The following is a 25,328-nucleotide window of genomic DNA, read 5'->3' as shown; positions in this document are numbered from 1 at the left end:
TGAGTAGTACTCCATGGGTTATATATATCATAATTTATTCATCCAGTCAACAGTTTGGGCATCTGGGTTGCTTCCACATCTTAGCTCTTGTGAATTATGCTGCATAGAACATGGGGGTATAGATAACTCTATTATATGCTGATTTCTTTTGGTTTGGGTAAATTCCCAGGAGTGGATGGCTGGATCACGTGGTAAATCTCTGTTCATATTTCTGAGATATCTCCAACTGTCTTCCACAGAGGCTGTACTAATTTGCATTTCCACCAACAGTGGGTTAGGGAACATTTTTCTCCATATCCTCACCAGCATTTGTTTGTTGATTTATGTATGATAGCCATTCTAACCGGGATTAGGTGAAACTTCATTGTTGTTTTGATTTGCATTCCTCTGATGGCTAGTGATCTTAAGAATTTTTTCAAGTATCTGTTGATCATTTGATTTCCTCCCTTGGAAAATGCTTGCTCATTTTAATGTCTTTCTGCTTTTGTTGGCAATATCTATAATTCTATTATGTATTTTAAAATCTTATTCACCTGGGCTGGCACTGTGGCGTAGTGGATAAAACCACTGCCTGCAATGCCGGCATCCCATATGCGCACCGGTTTGAGACCCGGCTGCTCTACTTCCAATCCAGCTCTCTGCTATGGTCTGCAAAAACAGTGGAAGATGGCCCAAGTCCTTGGGCCCCTGCACCCACGTGGGAGACCTGGAGGAAGCTCCTGGCTCCTGGCTTCAGATTGACACAGCTCCGGCAGTTGTGGCCATCTGAGGAGTGAACCAGTGGATGGGAGACCTCTCTCTCTCTCTCTGCTTCTCCTTCTCTCTCTGTGTAACTCTGACTTTCAAGTAAAAACTAACTCTTTAAAAAAATCTTTTTTACCTTTCAGGACTCACATGAATACTCACTTCTTCATAAATGTTTTCCTTCATCTTTCAATTGACATAGTCTCATTTTTAACAAAGTTAGTTGTAGTTTTTAATTTTGTCTTATATTGTGGTTAGTGGGGGTACTTATGATAATCCATTTACTATTGAAAATTTTTAATCCAGACATTTGAATGAACCTTCTTTGCCTTAGAAAGAAAAGGTTTCTTTTGGAAAAGACTTATACGGACTTTATGTGACCCAATGAGAAATCCAGACATTTTCAAATTTTCTTCAGAAGAATCAACTCACACACAATATTTGCTACAAATTGTGGCTTTACTGAACATTGCATTTAGGCTTTAGTAGAGGGATTTATGGAAAAATGCAAACAGCTTTTTGTGAGCTCCCAAGGTGGTAGTAGTGTTCTCACCACAGAATCCCGTTTTCACCATGTGGACTCCACTTTAACATTTTTCTTCTCCTTTTGCTCATTTTCAGATGCAAAGCAGTAATATTCCACATCCTTCCACCATGTTGTTTTGAGTAAGTTCTCTCCTCTGAAGCCTTGGCACAGGCTAACATCCTCCTGATACATTTTGCTACATTGTAGGCGAGAGCTGGGTCTTTCCCTTCTGAGCATCAGCAACTGAATGATTGAGATGTTGAGTGTCCTATTGCTTCAATATGTAAAAGAAACATAATGCCAGAAACAAAGCTAGCAAACTATATCAATATTTAACTGTGTCTTAAACTCCAGCTTTCCCTCTGAGATTGTATGCAAGCATGTTACCCCTCTGTGAGATATGGTAAAGTGAAAGGTAATTAAGCATGTCATATGAATGAAATCAACAGCATGAGGAAGGGTTACACATTCATATCATAATGTCTTATTAGCTTAATTCCTGGTTGCACTTACCTATTGTCAGTGTCTTCCTCTGAAATACTTTTCATGTCTGGAAAGAGCTTTAATGAATTATCTTATTTTCCTAAGTTTGAAAGAAGAATTAATTTTTCAAGATGTTCAAACCTAGGAAATAGATTCAATGATTAGAAACACAAAGCTTGCCCATGTTCTAATTAAGAACATTGTTCTCTTATGATCCATTAGTTTCTGCTTGGATGTAATTTTCAGAATGATCTGATGGAGGAAATCTTCATTTTTTAATGGTTTTATATTATTAACATATTACTCATGGGAAACTTTTTAAATATAAAATTATTTGACGAGAAAGAAACTGAAGAATCTCAACCTAAAGCACTAAATCTGGTATTTTCTTTCTTACCACCACAAAATTTAACTGGTTACATGTAACAAGTATATTTTATTAAGTACTCCTATAACCCCCTTGAGTATAACAGGTGTACATGTTTCTTTAGCCAAGTTTGGATCAGAATAACAGAGCCTCTAGGAGTGATAGGGATTAGTGGATTTATCAGAGCTTTAACATTACATGTTTCTGGGAGCTGGTTAAATAGATTGGCATAGCTTGTTGATTCTCCAATAGAAGCTAGGCCTGAAGTCAGCAAGGCTGATCATGCTGAAGGAAAGAAGGTGAAATGGGGGAAAGTCAGGACAAATCATAACACCTGAGAGTCAGCTGGACTTTTTGGATGTCTTGCCTCATCTGAACCTCAGCATCAATGCTGCTGCTGGAAGTTTAATATAAAATCGGTGCCCTTTACTGTGGAGCTAAACACAGAACTGGCACAAGAGCCACAGAAGCAAGAGGGAGAGACCAGCAGAAGCTGGATGGGCAAGTGCTTTTGCTGCTGCAGAAGCTGCACACACTGACCCATGATTTGCAGATGCTGAAGGAGATCCTGTGCTTGCTTTAGTGACCGAGGACTGGCTTCCGCCCTTTTCAGACCAGGGAAACCAGTCTCTTGGCAACAACGGCCCTGAGTGGAAACACACTTGACGCTTTGCTTTGGCTTCTTAGTGTGAAAGCATAAGGCATGCTGCTTCACTTTCACCTTTGAAATGTAACTGCAGATATTTCTTGTGGCCCACGGGAATTTGGATTTATGCAGGGAAGGGGATTCTGAGGATCATATTTCCAATGCAGATGATAGTATAAATCACTTTTCATATGATAAAATAAAAATGAGACAAGAACCCAAACAACCCCATCCTCTCTACAAAGCAAAGCAACTGAAAAACGTTTTGAACATTTTCATTTTAAAAATGAAAACATTAATCCCTTCATGTCAATATTACTCTTTTATTAGATTCTCATCACAGCTTCAGTGCCTGCATCAGATAACATCTTAGGAAGTCTCATCCAGATCACCTTTCCTCCAGACACACTGGATATGATCTTAATTGCAGAGGGAATTAAGAAAAGATAATAAGATAATAAGGGAAGCAGTAAGCATGTGATGTGGTAATTGTCAGTCTGGGAGCTGGAAGCTTTAGAAAAGACATTAGGTAATAAGGAATTGGAGACTCGACGTTTAACTTCTTCCTCCATAGTTAATTTGATGGGTTTATGTATTATGATGGTAAAGAGCTCATGCTTATATTCAGAACCCATCTGGGAGGACTGTCAGACTATTTAAGTTGTCAGAATAACCTGATAGTGACCCAGGGCTGTTTGCAAGCCATTAGTGGAAAGTACAAAGATATATGTAACATATACTCTAATAAACAGAAAGAACTTTGTGCGGAGTGTAGAGGAAGCATAATGCCTACAAACTAACTGCTTTGAAAGTTTACTGAGAAAGCATGTATTGTGACCTACTTTTTGCAGCCACTGATAGTTAACAAATAATTCAGATTGTATTCAACTAATTTCAGCAAATTTTCTTATGAAATTGCAAAATTTTTGTTTCTATGTCATGATAACATTGGATGAGTGTCTTCAGCTGCAGCACAAAAGCACACAGGCCTTGATTCATGATCATGTGGGTAATGGCTGAAGATCAATATTTTAAATGATGTAATAGAAAATCAGCAAGAAATATCTTATAAGTAATAAACAGAAATGGGGCCTTCGCGGTGGATATATGGAGTCATTATGAATTTGTCCAAGTATATAGATTAATATTTATACAAGTTACTTAGTGATAAAAGATACAATGATTTCTCATAATGGCAAAACAGTATCGTAACTTATTCAATATCAGTTTTCTTCATGTAGAACACCAACGAATTAGTCTACACAGTTATATACAATAAGTCTGAATGTAGTAGCTGATATTTCTGTCTTTAGGGATGCACACTATTTTTCTGAATCTTAGTGTGGATGTGAAGTTGCTGTATTCATACTGTGTGGCACTTGGGAAGAGGAACCTCCTTAGCATGAGTTTTAGTTTCTGTAAAGTGGCACTGGGGCATGGGTCACCTCCCAAAGAATCACCTAAGTGAGTAGAGGGCAAAGTACATTGTAAACAGGAAAATGTTATGAAAATAACAGTTAATTTCTGATTCACACCTCAGGTTTGCAGCACTTAAGGGCCTGTGATAAAAGACGTTTGTTTATGAAGTGTTCCTAAATGTCTGTTTTGTTTGTGAGATTTTTCACTTTCTGCTTTTGACATAGTCTTCCTGATGCTCACTGAGAAGACCCATCATGTGATTGCTTCCTTTTGGCTGATTTTTTTTTCCTTTACAAGAACTAGCATCATATTCTTTCTTTGTCCATTTTCTTTATTCTAGCTGCTCATGTGCAGTGGAAACTTCAATTGTGAATCACAAACCATTTGGACATTTATCTACTTCTCAGTAGATAAAACCACCTGTTTCACTCTCTGTCCTCCACTTACCTCTTAAGCCACCGAGTTCCCTACTCTCTAGATTCTCAGCTGACTTCTGCTAACAGCACATTCTCTAGCTTCCCTGGATCATTGTTTTAGTTAACTTTTTAAGATTGTTGTCCAGGTAATATCAAAAACTGAGTTATTCCAATTATATGATTTCTTTATTTCTGCTTCAGGGCTTTGCGGTTTGCTAGAGAAAATAATGAATCCTGTATCCACAAACACCCTTGTAAGTGTCTTGTCTGGACCAAGCTGGAACTCAACTTACCATCAGTAAAATGAACGCAGCTGTCAGATTGCTGCATTTGCAAAATGTGTTTGAACCAAGCCTACACTGACTACAGGGTTTACTAATTCTGCTCAGGTTCTGACCTTTGCCTCCTCATTTATTTCTGTTTACCCCATTAACAACTTTGGCATCTTGGCTTATTCTTACCTGTTTCATCTTCTTGCTTCAAGCTGTTCTCCATAGGTTGTCATATTCAAGCTGATTAATATTTGGAACATCCTTTGTCCCAAGACTACAGTTCATTGCCTTTCCCCATGAATAACGTTGGAAAAGTTGGTGTTTTCAGGACTTACTCTTTTCTGAGAAGATCCAGAGTCATGCAGTGGCTTCCAACTTGGCTGCAACTATGATTCTCCTTGGCAATACTCCCTCTGGGTTCTAATCGATGTTGTTTTCCCAAAGCAGATGCTGAAGAGCCTGCCACTCTTCTCCAACAACTACACTCACCCTTTCACTTTTAATCAGGGACTTTATCTCTTGCCTCCCAGAGAAAAAGAACCCATGAAAGTGTGTATTCATATCACCCAGTCTCTCCCTAACCTGTTCTTCAATTCCTGACTGACCACTACACTTTTTTCTTCAAAACTTTGAGCATCAGATTTTCTTTGTACTCGATCAGGGTATCCTTTTGTTTTTTTCCTTTGTTCTCATTCTGACATCTTATTTTCAGCCTATAAATATGTTGAATTATTTACTCTTGTTTGTAACACACATACCTACCACCTTTACTCTCCTTACTCTTACCTTATTTGCTTGTTGCTTTTATTTCCTAAGTGCTTGCAGAGTAGATTTCCTTAACTCAGCTTTGTAATTTGTCTATTGTTCCTCTCTAACATGAACATTCTTCTGTGACTTATTTGCTCACCCTAATTCTAGTAACACTTATTGAATTCTTGTTATATATCAATCTGGCCTCTTATCCTGCACCAGCTAATTTTCCATAATGCCAGAATCATTTTCCAAATAGTTTTCTTCAAGGTGGGTGTTTGGCATAGAATAAATCCAGCTTGTAATGTTCCCATTCCATATTAGAATGGCTTAGAATTCCTATTGCAACCTACGTGGGAGCTCTGGATTGAGTTCTCAGGTCCTGGCCTGGCCCTGCCCCAGCTGTTATAGATGTTTGTAGAGTGAATGAGCAAGTGAGAAATCTCTTTTTGTTTCTGTCTCTATCTCTCTCTGTGTGTCTCTGCCTTGTAAATAAAATTAAGAAAAAAACAAAAAACAAAAAACGTTGTTGCTCACTCAATTAAAAACCTTCAGTGGCTCTCACTGATTTTCAAAGTTCAATTCCCAAGGCCAGTGCTGTGGTGTTGCTGGTAAAGCTGCTGCCTACAGTGCCAGCATACCATATGAGTGTTGGTTCATGTACCTGCTGCTCACTTCTGATCCAGCTCGCTGCTATGGCCTGGGAAAACAGTAGAAGATGGCCCAAGTCCTTGGTCCCCTGCACCTATGTAGGAGATCCAGAAGAAACTCTAGGCTCCTGGCTTCGGATTGGCCCAGCTCTGGCCGTTGTGGCCATTTGGAGAGTGAACCAGTGGAACCTCTCTCTCTCTCCCTCTCTTTCTCTCTCTGCTTTGCCTCTCTGTAACTCTGCCTTTCAAATAAATAAATAATAAATCTTTTTTTTTTAAAGTTCAATTACTTTCCTTGTCTTCACTGGCAAGGTTCTTCCTTTCATCAGTTTTGCCTTGCCTTTTCCAAAAAGTCCCTTACAAGAGGGTACTTCAAAAGTTCATGAAAATTGGAATTAAAAGTATGAATTTATCTTGGTGGGAAAATTTCTTTTTTAATATGTGGATAATGTGTTTTATAAAAAAAACCTACTTGTATTTAAAATTTTTATTCCAAAATAAACCCATACCTTAGTTCAATGTTTCTATAATTTTTTGAAGTACCCATATAGTTAAGTGTCCTCAGGAAGCCTTTGTATTCCTTCTCCAGTTCATCTAGTATTCTGCCTACACACTGTTTCAGCAAGGGAATTCGATATGTGTAGTTTATCTCTTACTCTCTTATTGGTCTGTTTACCAGTCTATCTTGCCACCACATCATGTGGTCATGTGGTCAGGGACTTCTTTCCTTAGCTTACCGTTTTGTCTTCAGATCAGGGCAGAAGACCTTACTTGTAGAAACTCACTACATGATTTATGAATCAATAATTGAATCTTTGAACAAAGTAATCTGTTAAATGAGAATACCACTTTCTCATGAAGTGTTACAAAAGGTCTTTTTTTTTTTTGTAAAGATTTATTTATTTATTTGAAAGGCAGAGTTACAGAGAGACAGAGAGAGAGAGAGAGAGAGAGAGAGAGGTCTTCCATCTGATGGTTCATTCCCCAAATGGCTGCAATGGCCAGAGCTGGGCCGATCCGAAACCAGAAGCCAGGACTTCTTCTAGGTCTCCCACACAGGTGCAGGGGCCCAAGTACTTGGGCCAGCCTCTGCTGCTTTCCCAGGCCATAGCAGAGAGCTGGATAGGAAGAGGAGCAGCTGGAACTCAAATCAGTGCCCATATGGGAAGCCAGTACTGCAGGTGGTGATTTTATCAGCTACACTGCACTTGGCCCCTTACAGAAAATCTTACACATACCTGGGAGACTTTAGAGAGCAAGGATCTTTTCTAAAATTAAAAATGTAAAGGGGATCAGTTTTAAGAAATTTTGAGAAGTAGCAACAACTAGATAAGACTTTCCATTCAAGGATCATAATTCTCTTTTAATGTTGGCATTTTCTACCCCAGTGTCAGCTTTCTCACTGTGTTCCATGGAGGTCTAGTTCCCTTACTGAGCAATTCCACTCAGATTCTCCCATTCAGATGACACCTCACCAAATCCCTCTACATAGTCAAAATCTCTTTGCTGCCCATTCGCCTTTTGTTGGTTTATTTATTTATTTAACTTTTATTTAATAAATATAAATTTCCAAAGTACAGCTTTTGGATTACAGTTGCTCCCCCCCCATAACCTCCCTCCCACCTACAACCCTCCCATCTCCCGCTTCCTCTCCCATCCCATTCACATCAAGATTCATTTTCAATTATCTTTTTTTTTTTAATTTTTTGACAGGCAGAGTGGACAGTGAGAGAGAGAGACAGAGACAGAGAGCAAGGTCCTCCTTTGCTGTTGGTTCACCCTCCAATGGCCCCCGTGGTCGGCGCGCTGAGGCCGGCACACCGCGCTGATCCAATGGCAGGAGCCAGATACTTCTCCTGGTCTCCCATGGGGTGCAGGGCCCAAGGACTTGGGCCATCCTCCACTGCACTCCCTGGCCACAGCAGAGAGCTGGCCTGGAAGAGGGGCAACCCGGACAGAATCTGACGCCCCGACTGGGACTAGAACCCGGTGTGCTGGGGCCGCAAGGTGGAGGATTAGCCTAGTGAGCCGCGGCACCGGCCATCAATTATCTTTATATAACAGAAGATCAATTTAGTATATATTAAGTAAAGATTTCAACAGTTTGCACCCACACAGAAACACAAAATGTAAAGTACTGTTTGATTACTAGTTATACCATTGATTCACATAGTACAATGCATTAAGGACAGAGATCCTACATGGGGAGTAAGTGCACAGTGACTCCTGTTGTTGATTTAACAATTGACACCCTTGTTTATGGCGTCAGTAATCACCCGAGGCTCTTGTCATGGGTTGCCAAGGCTATGGAAGCCTTTTGATTTTGCCAACTCCGATCATATTTAGACAAGGTCATAGTCAAAGTGGAAGTTCTCTCCTCCCTTCGGAGAAAGGTACCTCCTTCTTTGATGGCCCATTCTTTCTGCTGGGATCTCACACAAAGAGATCTTTCATTTAGGTTTTTTTTTGCCACAGTGTCTTGGCTTTCCATGCCTGCTTTTGTTTATTTATGACACTGCTTGGCCTTATATTAAGTGAATGCTTTATTATTAATTTTAATTTATTTATTTATATTTGTATTTATTAAAGCAACATGCTTTGGGGCTGGCACTGTGGCTCAGTGGGTTAATGCCTTGGCCTGAAGCATCAGCATCCCATATAGGCACCGGTTCGAGTCTTAGCTGCTCCACTTCCAATCTGGCTCTCTGCTATGGCATGGGAAAGCAGTGGAAGATGGTCCAAATCCTTGTTCCCTTTCACCTATGTGGAAGACCAGGAGAAGCTCCTGACTTTGGTTCAACACAGCTCTGGCCATTGCGGCCAATTAGGGAGTGAACCATTGGATGGAAGACCTTCCCCCCCCCCCCCCCCGGCCCCTTTCTCTCTCTCTGACTATCTATTTCTCTCTCTCTCTACCTCTCCTCTCTCTGTGTAACTCTGACTTGCAAATACATAAATAAATCTTTTAAAAAAAAGCTTTAATAAAGTCACTAAAGTGGATAAATCCCAAAGGATTACTGATGTGGACATGTAATACAGAGATGATTTTTTTTAATGTGGTCCTAAATCACACTATCAAGCCGCTTGCTTATTTTGTAAGTGGTTTACCTTTTTCTTGAGAAGCTTGCATGAAAACAGTATTAGAAAGATGTAGCAGAGAAAATTACTATCTTAATGATTTCCTTTTTCACTTGTTGTCTCATTTCTCCCCCTCATTTTCCTCAAATTTTATATTTTAATTTTATAACACTTATTTCTAAATAATCTTCCTTGTTTACTACTTGTATGTCGCTAAATGTCATCCTGGCTTCCTAGTAAAAGTTTCTTCACTGTGGCTTTCAGATAATCCTTCCCTAGTGGTGCAAAATAGGTGTCTAATATGTTTCCATGGAAACATATTGATTGCAAACAGATGTAAGTGACCAAGAAATTATTTGTAGAAAGATAAAATGTAGTAAGCATCTATCAAGGGCTCATTTCTTTAGTTGTAGCTGTTCTAATAAAACATGAGAACAAAGAAGATATGTGGAGTAAACTACATAGTGGCGTAAATAGGGGATTTGTTGCTGTGAGTTGTGATCAGTCTAGACAAGATCATTTTTTTCTCATCTGTGAGTTTGCTGAACATTTTAATATGTATGTGAAGTCTATTGAGGTACACATAATTATTTTCATGTTTAAGTTGAAAACTTAGAGGCTAACAAAAACTATGAAATTTTAAGCACAAGTTGTAAGCTAAACTTCTTAAGGGTCAGCAGTGATGTCTTATCATAGCCTGCTTTCCTGCACATGGTATAGCTTCATGGTGTCTGCTCTCAGTAAAAGCTCTTGGACTTAAAATGCATGGAACTGGTGCTAGTTTTCTTGACCTACTGCCTAGAGTTCTTTCCACAAAACTACTTTGCTCTATAAAGATGGCATTACTAATTGGAATTAGGCTCCTTATTAAATTTGACCTACTACCTGTAGCTTTGGGCAATACAAGATTGAACAACAGTCTTTCTAAATAGGTACAGGGTTAGAGTGGGAAGGGTATTTTGCTTCAATCACTTCTTTCTGACTTTGGCATATGGGGCTAGCCATTTCTAGTTGGTAATGTTTGGCTCCTCTCATTCTTAACAGAATCTAAGTCATTACCAAGATGTTGATTATAACCAACATTGCTGATCTCCAGCCAAATTTATACAGCTAATGACTTTTTGCTGCCACCACCTCTTACTTTTAGCAACTATTCGTGGCCAAATTTCATATTGCCTTCAGGGAAGTATGCTAGATGTTGAAATGGAAATAGGTGAAGGGGGGATATGGGGTAAGGGAACACATTTCACAGACTGAGATTTAAGGGCATTTCGATCATGTTATAAACCAGAACAAGTTATCAAGAATTGGTTGCAAGTAGCATGGTTAGAGAAGCCAACACTCTGAATATGATGCTGCCGTAACAGGGACTATCAAATAAAACAACTAAATGCAAATGTGCATTGTATTTCATTAACATGAATCTTGAAGGTTTTTAAGAAATTTTAAGATTGCCTAAAGTATGTACATAAAATTGATTTAATGTACTTTCTGAATGAGGTGATTAGCCATTTGTGTACTTGATATGACAAATTTTAAAATTTTCTTGTTCTGGAGCAGTTTTGGCCTAGTGGTTAAGATGCTGGTTATGTCTTGTATTGGAATCCCTGAGTTTATATCCTGACTCTGGCTCCTGATTCCAGTTTCCCATAAATGCAGGCTCTGGGATGCAGCAGCGATGGCTTAAGTGGTTGGTAACCTGTCCCCCTTGTGATGTACCTGGATTGAGTTCCCAGTTCCCCGCTTCTGATCTGCCCAGCCTTGGCCATTTGGGGAAATAACCAGCAGGTGGGATCTCTCTCTCTTTCTCTTTGCCTCTCAAAGACATACATAGCAATTAAAAAGAAAGTAGTTAAACTTATTCTTTTTTGTGCTATAAATGTTAAAATCAAAACAAGCAAACAAGTCCGGCGCCGCGGCTCACTAGGCTAATCCTCCACCTTGCGGCGCCGGCACACCGGGTTCTAGTCCTGGTTGAGGTGCCGGATTCTGTCCCGGTTGCCCCCCTTCCAGGCCAGCTCTCTGCTGTGGCCAGGGAGTGCAGTGGAGGATGGCCCAAGTGCTTGGGCCCTGCACCCCATGGGAGACCAGGAGAAGTACCTGGCTCCTGCCATCGGATTAGCGCGGTGTGCCTGCCGCAGCGTGCCGGCCATGGGGGCCATTGGAGGGTGAACCAACGGCAAAGGAAGATCTTTCTCTCTCTCTCTCTCACTGTCCACTCTGCCTGTTAAAAAAAAAAAAAAAAAAGCAAACAGAAAACAATCCAGGCATTCTGTACATTAGCTTAATATTTAAACACTTATCATTCTGCTATAGAATAGAAGAGGTAGGCATTTTTTGATCAAGATTATTTTTTTATTTATTTGAAAGTCAGAGTTACACACGGAGAGAAGGAGAGTCAGAGAGAGAGAGAGAGAGTGAAAGAGAGAAAGAAATCTTTCATCCTCTGGTTCACTCTCCAATTGGCCGCAATGGCTGGAGCTGCGCCCTTCCAAAGCTAGGAGTCAGGAGCTTCCTGTGGGTCTTTCCACGCAAGTGCAGGGACCCAAGGACTTGGGCCATCTACTACTGCTTTTCCAGGCTATAGCAGAAAACTGCATTGGAAGCGGAGCTGTCGGAACTTGAACGGCACCCATATAGGATGCTGGCACTACAGGCAGCAGTTTTACCGGCTGCATCACAGCACTGGCCCTAGGTAGGCATTTTTAAGGATTTGTTTATTTGAAAGGCAGAGTGAGAGATAGATACATAGATAGATAGATGATAGGTAGATAGATGATAGGTAGAGCTCTTCCATCCTCTGGTTCACTTTCCCAGTGGCTGCAAGGCCAAGGCTTCTCCAAGCCAAAACCAGGAGCCTGGAATTCCATCCAGGTTTTATGCATGGGTGGTAGGAGCCCAAGCACGTGGGCCATAATATGCTTCATTGCTAGGCCAACTAACAGGAAACTGGACTGGAAGTGAAGCAGCCAGGACTCCAACCAGTGATCTGATATTGATTATCAGTGTTTCATGGCCCATTAATAAGCTGCACCTCAATGCTGGGTCTAAGAGGTGGCTTTGAATAAATAATGTTTAGTGTTCTAGGGATAGAAAATTCTTTTTGATAAAGACACTAATTTACAAAGTTCAAATTATAACATAAGCTATAGACTTCTAGATAGATTCTTATGAAGTCTCTAAAAAGGCAAATCTTTAAAATAATCATTTCTCTAGGTTGAAGCATAGGCAGTCAATCTATATGGGTATAGATATAAGGATTTCAATGGTACTGAGAGAATTATTTTTCCAAAGCCCAAGTGTCAGAACGTACAAGGATAAACACGTTGCTTTATAATCTTCCAACTGAGAAAAAGTGTTTTGCATATTAAAGACTTTTAACTCATCTTAATGCTATTATGTGTGTGTGTGTGTGTGATACCATATTCATTAAAGTTGAAGCAGTTTAAGATTCAGATTTCTCACCATTTTGTTCCAGTATTTATCCAGTTAGTTTATTGTCTTGCTAAAGGAGCCACAATACCCCTTAATTCTATCATCAAAACGTAGTCGGCAGCAGATGTATTGTCTATTGTAAGCTTCATATTTTGAAGACCAGGAATTTTAGGGAAACAATGAATAACCAGTACATAAAGAAAGAGAAGACAAATGCAATAAAAAACTTAAAAATGAATATCAATATTAGCTATCAAATATGTCCAGGAAAAGTTTATAGGTATATAAGTGAGCATGAAAATTGGATCAAACAATCAATATCTTTACAAAAAAAGATATTTAGTAATGAAAAGAACTTGCTTTTTACTTTGGAATATTGAGGATTATTAACTATAGCTTTCATCTTTACTTCATTTGTCATTAATTTATAAAAATTACATTAGGTATTTAATTTCTAATATAATATGTGAGAGTACATAGTTTTATCATTCCTTCAGTATCTCTTCATAGTATCTTTTAAATTCTCCCCCCTTTTAATGAAAGTGAACTAAATCTCAAGTTTCTATATATGCCGTTTTGTCTCACTATAACCCCTTAGAAACAGGCTGATAGTAAAACGGAACAAGTAGTGAATGCTACTCAGTGGTGATTTTAGAGAGACTCAGGAAAACCAAAAGAAGTTAAAGGAAGTATCATGGTGTCACATCCTTCCTCTGGGATATTCCTTTGCATGATCTCATATGCAGCTCAGATGGCATAAGATTCTTTCAAGACATGACAGAGACAAAGATGCATGAGTGCGAGAGGCCATAAAATTGCGGAAGGGAATGATAATTGTGGCTGGATGATATTTTGCCAAAAAATAAAACATTATTGGTCTTTGAATCAACTGAAGCAAAAAAGGAACTTGTTTCACATACAGACTGTGAAACATAAATTGGTGGAGGAAGGGCACAAAAGAAGACCACTATCCCCAGTGAAACTGAATTTCCACCTCTGTGCATTGGAGCTCTTACTGTAAACTTATTCCAATGCTGTGAATTAATCCTCAGTCTATTGTTAGGCTTTGGGTGTATGGCAGGGCCAGTTAATGGTGCCCATTAGTGACATTCTGCTCCCATAAATATTACTTGAATTACTTGCAATGAATGTCATTACTTCTTTGAATCCCATACAATGAAAAATTTCTGCATTCAGTTTTTAGACATCAAGGCATTATGTAATTTGAATTGTTATAATAGGGCCTCCAGTGCAAATTCATACATACCTATATAATGTATCTAAATAGGTGAGATGACCACCCAGGGGTGACTGGCACAGGAACAGTGCCAACTGCATGAAGGAAAACACAGTGTTTTATGAGACAAATACACCAGTATTTCCAAGAATGTGCACTATGTGTAGCACTAAGTAAAACAATATGATTCAAAAAATCAAGGAAAATCAACCAGAGGGCCAATAGAGTAAAATAAAGGATGTTTTTAAAAATATAAACTCAAACTTGGTTAATCTGTGTAAAATAATAGAAATAATAATTTTCCAAGTTTATAATATATTTTCCCTAAAGTTCTAAGTCTGAAGAGAAGGACTCAGGAGAAAAAAAACACATCTGTTTAAGTGAGTCTTGATTTCTTTTTCATACGCATTTGATTGTCAACATATTGAGGATTTTTAGCTATAACATATGCTTGAAATAATATTCACTTTACATTTTTCTAAGATTTACTTTATTTATTTGAAAGAGTTACAGAGAGAGGTAGAGACAGAGAGAGGGAGAGAGAGGTCTTCCATCCAATGGTTCACTCCCCAAATTGCTGCAATGTCCAGAGCTGAGCCCATTTGAAGCTAGGAGCCAGCAGTTTCCTTCAGACCTCCCACACAGGCATAGGGGCCCAAGGACTTGGGCCATCTTCTGCTGTTTTCCCAGGCCACAGCAGAGAGCTGGATTGAAAATGAAGTAGCTGGGACTTGAACCGGCACCCATATTGGATGCTGACTTTAATCTATTGCAGGCCTGGGACTTTAATATGCCAGCCCCATAATATTCATTTTAATATAGAAATTTAGAAAATATTAAAAATACAAATATACACAAAATTCAGAAGTAATCTCTTAATGGTTTTATTGAATATATTTCTAATAATTTTCTTTGATGTAAAACTTGTGCATTTAAAAATTGGATAGAGATCAGGTCTTCCCTTTTTCTCTGAGAAATGATTTTTAGAAGACCAAGAGATTGTGGAATGTCTTTTATTGGACACAGGAATTATACTGGCATCCTCAGGCAAGAGATTTAGTTCATGAAATTACTTTTAGGTCTACCTTTTATTCAAAAATACATTGTGTGGGAAAACTAGCCTTACCACTGTTCCCTAAATCCAAAACTGACAACCTTCTGCTTGAGCTAAATTGCAGACAATCTTTTCTCTGTGTTTCTGCCACAATTTTGAATATTGCAGGATATTTTTGAAATGAGGAAATACTATCTTTGCTATAAGTTATAGCAAGTTGTTTTGTTCATATGGCATTTTTTGTCATAATTCCTCAAATAATCATGGCATTTAAAGCATAAATTTGAGATTGGAGCAAGATAATAGGTGAGTAAGGTACTCCAGTGATCTCACAAATATCAATTTGAATAGCCACTGACACATCAAGTCAGCCAGGTGGGAGCCACAACGCCTCATTTCAGCATAAGAAAACGTCCTCCACCACCTCTCCCTCAACTTCAGATAGAGAGCAAGGAGGAAGGTTTCAGTCACAGAAAAGGAGGGGAAGAGAGTGAGCCCAAGGTTTTGGCTTAAGAGTTCAGGGCTTGTCCACTGAAGTGAGACTCAGAACTAGAAAGAGAATAGAAGTGCTTATACCCAGGCCACCACTCACCGACAAACCCTCAAGACTTTTCCTAGCATCAGGAGGTAGGACAAATGAGTGCTTCGGCCTGGATCACTACTGCTCCATTCCCTGCCTCTTGTTAGCTTGGTATGCATCTGCAAGCATGGAACACTGTAGTTGTGACTCAGGTGCACACAAATTATTGGGTGACTAAGAAACTGCCTTTATCACCCTTGCCCAACCAGGAGTGAGACTCTGGCCCCTGGGCAGCAAAATAATCACAGGACTGTCTCATAGATCCGATAAAACCATCACCATGCAGACTATAATGATCATGGTCCTCTCCAGGCTAGCTAGGTAATGTAAGTCAACAGGGCCTTACCTAATGAGGTTCACACCTCCCTGATGATGTATCCCGTGTGAAGAGACAGATAGGCTGGCCTTAGTAACTGGCAAGGCCTTAAAGCCCACCTGATTATTATCATGTCCCCTTCTGTCAGTTTCTATTTGCCTCTCAATGGGAAAACTTGCTTGAGGTTTATACAAAAACTTTTTTAGGTCCTCTCTGTCTTTTGTTTCAGATCCTGTGAGTTGAAACTGCTTGTTAAATTCATTTTCACCATACTTGAAACAGTGAAAAACAGTGAAATTCTAGGTTGCCATGCACATGAAACCTTGGATGGAAGTGGTTTCTGCAAGCCAGCACTGCTGTCTCCCATGAGAAGCTACCTCTTGCTGGAACCCTGTCTTGACTGCCCTTCCCAACTATGCCCCTTTTCAGCATGAAGAGCCATAAGATTATTGTCCAGTCCCCCTAACAGAAGTTAGGCTCCTTTCTTGTTGAGGGGGAAATGTGAGAAGTCATGGGTTAATAGGCAAGTCTGGAAATTGAGTGGAAAGTGTTCCCCCCAAAAAGTTATCCTTAGCAAAGTCAGCAGGGCCTGCCTGCCCATTCCTTGGGAGCTTCCAATCTTATCATGAAAGTGGTGACTTCACCCTTCTGAGTTCTCAGTTTATTGTGAAAACAAATTAGGTATCCCACCCTTGTGATGGTTTTTTGTTTTATCATGAACAAGCCAGAAAGGATAAAGAATTGCAAAACATGTCTCTTGTTGGGTTTGTCTCCACCTTACTGATTGACAATTTTGTCCCCAAAATTGTACTTAAAAACTCGAGTGCCACAAAGCTTTTTGGGTCTTTTCCTCTCTTGGAAGACCACCTCCATTCACCATTCACTCTGTCTGGAGGTCTTTGACTCTAATAGATAAAAACAACAACAACAACAAAAAACCGCTGTCTTCAAGTTAGTGCCTGTGGATGGAGCCACAGGACTTGCTCTGGTCCCAAGTAGAGACTTCTGGCCCCAGTCAATTGGTCTTGTACCCAACCAGCATCATCAGTGGTTGGTTAGAGTGGCCTTGGGTTGGCAGTGCACCTCAGCAGTAGACAGCCAATAAAAAGGTGAGTCTTGGCCCTACCCTGTGCTGCACTGGTCTTGAGTGGCAATAGGTTCTTTTCATCTTGTAGTGTTAAAGAATAGGTGGTTATAGGACTGCTCTTTCCATTCTTACCCCAATGCAAGAAAACATAACATGGAGAGAGTAATTTTGAAGAAAAAGCAGGTAGATGGCAAGTCATGTACAGGGCTAGCACTGTAAGGACTTGGACACCCTTGCCTGAATTTGAGCTGGTGCTACTATGACCCTGATCATGCTCCTACCAATGATTGTACCAATATAACTGTTCTGGGATTCTAGGCATGCATTTCCATAACCCTAGCTCCAATGGACTGAGAGATGGTGACCCTGCAATCCCTAGACATGGTTCCACAGGCTGCTACTGAGACCTACACAATACTGCTGGGTGTGAAAGGAACATTCTGTGTCCCTATTACCACTGCCATCCATGGCTGTGAAAGAAGATAAAGGGATAGTAAGCAGTAGTATCCAACTGGAAGTTCAAAATAGCTTACCAACCAAAACCTAAAGACATATCTTCAGAAAAAATGTCTTTTCCTATGAGTAGCATTCATTAAAATTGATAGAGAAAACTAATCTGTGAATACAGGGATGCAGCAAGTATGAAAAAGCAAGGTAATGTGACACCCACAAAGGAGCACAATGGCGCTTCAGTAACAGACTCTAAAGAAATCAGATTGATGAAATGTCTGGTAAGGAACGCAATGGAATGATTGTAAGGATGCTGAAAGAGATACCAGAAAATAAAGATGGTTGAATGAAATCAGGAAATCAATGCATGATATGAATGAGAAATTCAGTGAAGAGATAGAGATCCTGAAAGAGAATCAAACAGAAGTCCTGGAAACAAAGAACTCAATAACTCAAACAAAAAATACAGTTGAAATCTTTAAAAAAAGACTAAATCAAGAGAAATGTCTAAACCTGAGGATAGAAATCTTGAAATATCTCAGTAAGACAAAAAAAAAAAAAAAAAGGTAAGAAGATAGAGAGCAATGAGATGGTCTCTGAGACTTTGGGATACCATTAAAAAAGGATTAGAAAACATATTCATTGACATGATAGCTGAAAATTCTCCAGGTCTGGAGAAAGACACGGATATCTAAGTTTGTACAGGAGGTACATAGGACACTAAAGAGGTGACCAATAAAAGAGCCTTCACCATGGCTCTAAAAATTACAACACAAAAAGAGATTTCTCAAATTCACAAGAGGAAATACTAGGAATTCCTTTTAGATTAGAAGCCAAATTTTAACAGAAATCCTGCAGGTCAAGAGGGAATATATGGATGTATTCCAAGTTTTTAAGGGAAATAGCTTTCTACCAATTACACTTTAACTAGTAAAGTTTTCTTTTGTAAATGCCAGATAACAGACTTCCCAAGACTGAAAGAAGCTGAAGCAATTCACCACCAGACCATTTTGAAACTATAACAGAAAAAACAGCTTAGTCCTCAATAATTTCTTAAAATTTGTTTACAACTACGATTAAATTGAACGTGAGTTTAGCAGTGATATCATAGAAACCATCATTCTTTAGTCAACTTTGTATTTAATATTGTCTTAATTTTCTCAGACTGATTGGATTAAACATGTATTTTTTTCACTGTTTTTGAAAATTCAAAAATTATAATTGAGGCTGGCACAATGGCTCACTTGGTTAATCTTTCACCTGTGGCGCTAGCATCCCATATGGGCTCTGGGTTCTAGTTCTGGTTGTTCCTCTTCCAGTCCAGTTCTCTGCTGTGGCCCAGGAGGGCAGTGGACGATGGCCCAGGTGCTTGGGCCTCTGCACCTGCATGGGAGACCAAGAAGAAGCGCCTGGCTCCTGGCTTCGGATGGGTGCAGCGCCAGCTGTGGCGGCCATTTGGGGAGTGAACCAATGGAAGGAAGACCTTTCTCTCTGTTTCTCTCTCATTGTCTGTAATTCTACCTGTCAAATAAATAATAAAAATTATATTTGGTATTCATACTATTTTCCATTTTTATAAAGATTTATTTATTTATTCGAAAGGCAGAGAGTAACAGAGAAGCAGAGACAGAGAGAGACAAGTTTTCCATTTGCTGGTTCACTTCCCAAACTGCCACAATGGCCAGAGCTGAGCCGATCTGAAGCCAGGAGCCAGGAGTTTGTTCTGGGACTCCATCTCTGGTGCAGGGGCCCAAGAACTTGGACCCTCTTCTACTGCTCTCCTAGTCCATAGCAGAGAGCTGGATCAGAAATGGAGTAGCTGGGACTCAAACTGGCACACTTATGGAATGCTAGCACTGTAGGTGGCAGCTTTACCTTCTTCTCCACAGCGCTGGACCTTATCTTCCATCATTTTAGTAGATGTCTTCCACAACATGTATCCGTGGGAATTTTTTTTTTTATTGTTCAGTATTAGTGCATTCTAGGTGAGTTATAAAGAGCTCATTTAATTTTAAAATTCTATCTTTTTTGGAAGGTGGGGAATTTAGTGTATATTTTAGCAGGATGGGAAGAAATTTTAGCAAATATATGAGACCACCTCATACTCTATTTAAATGTCTTCTGCTTTATATATTGAGTTTTAATATTATTCTTTTCTAAAATTAATACTAGAGCATGAAATTCTAGAAAAAGGCTTATCTAAAAATGCTTGTATTGGACATATGCTAGGAATTTTTATTCTAAATCTATAACTTTCCAACACTCTATGTTCTCTCCATTGGTTATAAATAACTTTTATACTGTCATCCTCAACAAAAAAAATTGTTATAGTCTATTTTAGAGAAATTCCTAGGAGATTTGTGTATATTTTATATTGAATTTTTGTGTAGTCAGCTGCATCCCAAGTGCCTCGGCTTTTGGAGCTTGGTTACAGATGTTACAACCATTCTAGAAGCTCTGAACTTATGTATTCCAGAAAACTTTATAAACAGGAAGGCACCTATTCCTGAGTTGTTGAAGGGTTATATCTACTGTCATCAGAGCGTGTTCTTCATCAGCTCATCCATATTAATCAGCTTTTTCTTACTTTAAAATACCTCAGAGGTGCTTCTTGAGAATGAAAAGGTTTATTTTAGCTCACAGTTTGGAAGTTACAGTTCAGGATTGGGCAGCCCCATAGTCTAGTGTCTGCTGGAGGTTGGTCATGTCAAGTGTGGATGGATGATCACCTGCTGAGCCAGGAAACAGAGAGAGGGGGAGAAAGAGAAAGAGAGCATGTGCTCAGATAATCAGCCTTCTTACTGTTCACATCAGGAGTATACAAATGACAGGTAATCAGAAAGAACTATTGTAGGTGCTAGTGGGTTCTTGGCAGATTTCTGCCTTTTATTTTAGTGAGAGAGGTAGCAAAAATATATGAGTATGAATTAATATCAGAAATTAGTAGGGCTTATGAAGAAATGGAAAGCAGGATAAAGACAGAGAGAATGGAGAAGATGCACCAACAGATGTGGTGTTTAAAGGAGTTATATCTGAGGGGAAAAGCAGGGGGGAAGACTGATGTTACTGCTGTAATAATCAATCCTTTATCACAGTACCTCCTGTTTGCTTTTTGGATAATATAAGTGAACATAAATATTAAAACCTCATTTCTTGGGGCCTGGGCTGTGGAGTAGCAGGTAAAGCCGCCGCCTGCAGTGCTGGCATCCCATATGGGTGCCAGTTCGAGACCCAGCTGCTCTACTTCTGATCCAGCCCTCTGCTCTGGGATAGCAGTAGAAGATGGCACAAGTCCTTGGGCCCCTGCACCCACATGGAAGACCTGGAAGAAGCTCATGGATCCTAGCTTCGGATAGGTGCAGCTCTAGCCATTGCGGCCATCTGGGGAGTGAACCATCAGATTGAAGACGCCCCCCGCCCCTGCCTTTCTGTAACTCTGCCTTTCCAATAAATAAATAAATCTTAAAAAAAAAAAAAAAACAAACCTTATTTCTTGACTCCATATCCCCTGCAACACTGGTATATATCTCTCTAAAACTCTCCATAATCATTCTGTATCCCACAAAACTGTATTTTCCACTCCTTCTTCACAGAACTCTTATTTAAGGTTATCAACCTTACTATCCCAGAATAATTGATATTGCAACATCTGAGTCATTGTGCATTTATTCTTCTTTCTTGGCTTTCTTTTATCTATTTTTAACTTCAATTTTGCATATTTTCAAACTCAAGAAAAGCCTACATTCTCCAAAAATCATTTTTTGATCATTTTGTTTTTGAAGCCTATCCTTGGATTTCATGTGATTCTTATACCTAGTGTTCATTATCACAATATGTTGTATTTTCCTTCTTGTGTGCTATCTCTGGGTTTTAGCTCCTGAAAACAGATGCTGTTTTATACCTTTTAGTTTTTCTCTAGTAGTTATAATATTGAGCCCATATAAATTATTTTTGAATTTAACTTTTTTCTGAGAGAATGTGTGTGAGAAAGAGAACATTTCCACCTACTCACCAAATGCCTGTAGTGGCTGGCACTGAAAATGTTTTGTTCATTTATCTTTGCAAATTCAAAAAAATCAGAACATCCATTTCAAGAAATTGATGGTGTTTCATACCAATATGTTACAAAATATAAATTTAATTTTTATTGCTCTATCAAGGTGCATTGACATTGAGTAGAAAATGATTCTAGAATGAACTTTGCAGTCTTGGTAGTGTGAGACTTGATATGAGTCTCAGGTTGACATCCAACAGACAAGCTCATCAATGGGCAAAGGATGATGCCACACTGAGACAAGATGTCATATTTTCAGCACTACTGGCTCCACCAGCTCTGATGCAGCAAGCAGAGCAAAGGCAACATTCTGTCAGCAGCTCTTGGGTATCCAGAGACTCTTATCAGAGGGAAAAAAATCTTTAGTTCTGACTGAATTTGAGTATGGCTGGAAGGATTGATAGGGGGCTGGGCACCCATAAGACTGAGAGGCACTGTCAGCCTCCCCACATACCACAGGCTATTTTACTCAGGGCCCCTTAGGTGGAGTAGCACCAAGTTCTTAAGGGATCTTACACCAGGAATATCTGCCTCTCTGTGGACACATAGGCTGGCAGGGTGGAACAGACCCTCTGCACCCAATGACAATGGGAACTTTGTGTGCTGAGAACGTGGGGACTCTGGACTTCTGAGAGGGCAAGGGTATAGATGGGTCTCTGGGCAATCACTGTGTATGGCTGCACATACTCGAATCTCCCTGGTTACCTGGGGTGTGTCACTGCAGTGGGATACATGCTCACAGTGAAGACTATTAAGATCCTTTGTGTGATTCATAAAGTAGCATGGATGACTGTTGTACCCACTGGGAAATAACACCTGGGAATTAATCACCTTGGAGGAGAAGAAGTGAGGGTATGATCACACCAACAAAGTTGATCATAACATCTCTTCTGTTAACAAGAGGAGAGCTACCATGCCCAACCTGGGTGTCATCCTGGATTCTCACCCCAGTCTGGAGTACTGGACAGAGCTTTGTGGCCACACCCACTATACATTTCTGGGTATTCATGGAAAGGGCAGAAATTCCACTAAGCCACAGAGGCATAGCTTGAAAATAAAAGCCATCAGAGGAAAAAACCAACAAGTATCTCCATAAATGCTTAAAAATGAATGCAGAAATTCAAGAAACAAGAATAAGGAAGACAACTTGACACTCTCAAAAGAGCACAGCAACACTTCAATACAAGAGTTTGAAGATGGAGATTGATGAAATGTCTGAAATGGAATTCAAAAGATTAGTCACAGGGTTATTCAGATGCAATGAGAAACAAATCCAAGAATTAACAAAGTCCAGCATGACATAAACAAAAAATTTTCTCATGAAATTAAGATTTTAATGAGATATCAGAATATATTAGAATTAAAATATTATAAATGAATAATTCAATAGAACAAATACAAAATATGGTCGAAAGCCATAACAACAGACTTGGGGAGGCAGAAGAAAGATATCCGAGCTAGAAGACAAATCTTTGGAAATTTTACAGTCAGGCCAGAAAAAAAAGAGAGAAGAAATCAGAAAAATTAAAAACAGTGTTGGAAATTGATAAGATACTATTAAATGACCCAACATAGGGTCTCACGAGTTTCTGAAAATGTGGAAAGAGAGAATGAATTAGAAGGACTATTTAGTGAAATAATTACAGAAATATTCCCCAATTTGGAGAAAGGAACATCCAAATACACAAGGCACATAGAACTCCTAATATACATGACCAAAAAAGATCTTCACCAAAACACATTGTAGTCAAACTTTCCACAGTAAAACATAAAGAAATGATTCTAAAATGTGCATGAGAGAAATACCAGATTACTTTCAGAAGAACTCTAATTAGAATCATAGCTGAATTATCATCAGAAGCTCTGCAGGCTATGGCAGAATGGACATACTCCAAATCTTAAGAGAAAAGAACTGTCAATCCAGAATAACATACCCTGTAAGGTTCTCATTTATGAGTCAAGGTGAAATAAAGACTTTCCATAACAAGCAGAAACTGAGAGAATTTGTCAGCACTCACCCAGCCTTCCAAATGATGCTTAAGGATGTGCTACACATAGAAAATAGGCAAAAAATCAGCTAGTGAAAGAACAACAACAATCCAAAGCAAACAATAGGAATATTTATGGAAATATGGCAGGACCAAGTTGTTACTTATTAATAGTCACCTTGAATCTAAATGAACTAAATTCTCTCATTATAAGTTACAGACTGGTTGAAAGGATTAAAAAATAAGACCCATATACTTGCTGCCTATAAGAAGCACACCTCTCCAACAAAGATACAGACTGAAAGTCAAAGGATGGCATAAGATATTCCATGCTAATGGAAAGCAAAAACTGGCAGGTGTAGCAATCCTAATATCACACAAAATATACTTTAACACAAAAACTGTTAAAAGAGATAAATAAGGGCACTATGTAATGTTTAAGGGATCAATTCAACAGGACGATGTGACTTTAATAAATATATATGCACCCATTGCAAGGGCACCTGGCTCTTTAAAAGAAATGTTAATGAATCTAAAGGGAGACATAGACTGCATTACAATAACAAACACTAGACAAGGATGCCTGCTTACACCATGGCTATTCAATATAGTCCTGGAAGTTTTAGCCAGAGCCATTAGCCAAGAAAAAGGTATCAAAGGGCTGCAAATTGGAAAGAATGAAATCAAACTACCCCTATTTGCATTTTACATGATTCTATATACAAGGAATCTAAAGACTCCACTGAGAGATTATTGGAACTCATAAAAGTGCTTGGTAAAGTGGCAGGTTATAAAATTAACAGACAAAATATCAATGGACATTGTATACTCAGATAATGCCATGGCTAAGACAGAAATTCTAAGATCAATTTCATTCACAATAGCTAGAAAAAATACCTTGGAATAAATTAAACCAAGGATGTTAAATGTCTCTACCATTAAATTGCAAAATATTAAAGAAAGAAATAGAAGACACAGAAAATGGAAAAATCTTCCATGTTCATGGATTGGAATAATCAATATCATCAAAATATCCATACTACCAAAAGTAATTTGTAGATTCAATGCAGTCTCAATTAAATACCAAAGACATTCTTTTCAGATCTAGAAAAACTGGTGATAATATTTATATGGAAACACCAGAGACTCCACAGAAATCTTGAACAACAAAAACAAAGCTAGAGGCATCACAATACCAGATTTCAAGACACACTGAGACACACAATTTTAATCAAAACAGCCTCAGACTGGTACAAAAACAAACTTGTAGGACAACAAACAGAATAGAAACTCCAGAAGTCAATGCACACATCTACAGCCAACTTATCTTTGACAAAGATGCTAAAATCAAAACCTGGAAATTGACAGACTTTTCAACATATAGTTCTTTTTTTTTCAACTTTGATTTAATAAATATAAATTTCAAAAGTACAACTTTTGGATTATAGTGGCTTTTCCCCCTATAACCTTCCTCCCACCTGCATCCATCCCATCTCTCACTCCCTCTCCCATCCCATTCTTCATAAAGATTCATTTTCAATTATCTTTATATACAGAAGATCAACTTATTTTATACTAAGGAAAGATTTCAACAGTTTGCAACCACACAGATACACAAAGTGTAAAGTACTGTTTGATTACTAGTTATACCATTGATTCTCCTACATGGGGAATAAGTACACAGTGACTCCTGTTGTTGATTTAACAATTGACACTCTTATTTATCATGTCAGTAATCACCCGAGGCTCTTGTCATAAGTTGCCAAGGCTATGGAA

General features: G+C 38.9%; 2 long non-coding RNA genes across 2 annotated transcripts in view; one reads left to right on the top strand and one right to left on the bottom strand.

Moving 5' to 3' along the window:
* Nucleotides 1–25,328, top strand: part of LOC138843685 (uncharacterized) — a 132,090-nt gene that overhangs the window by 88,603 nt on the left and 18,159 nt on the right. Inside the window, exon 3 of the long non-coding RNA XR_011378616.1 lies at nt 1,366–1,410. This is a non-coding gene — a long non-coding RNA (uncharacterized lncRNA). The remainder of the gene's footprint in view (nt 1–1,365; nt 1,411–25,328) is intronic.
* LOC138843686 (uncharacterized) lies at nt 1,185–5,406 on the bottom strand. Its single transcript, XR_011378618.1, has 3 exons — nt 5,063–5,406; nt 1,784–1,894; nt 1,185–1,544 (listed from the first exon to the last, which is right to left on the bottom strand). It is a non-coding gene; the product is annotated as an uncharacterized lncRNA (long non-coding RNA).

The sequence above is a fragment of the Oryctolagus cuniculus genome, chromosome 9 (genome assembly GCF_964237555.1).
Source record: "Oryctolagus cuniculus chromosome 9, mOryCun1.1, whole genome shotgun sequence".
NCBI classification, from domain to species: Eukaryota; Metazoa; Chordata; class Mammalia; order Lagomorpha; family Leporidae; genus Oryctolagus; species Oryctolagus cuniculus.
The sequence above is the reverse complement of the archived record's forward strand: the minus strand, read 5'-3'. Positions and strand labels throughout refer to the sequence as shown.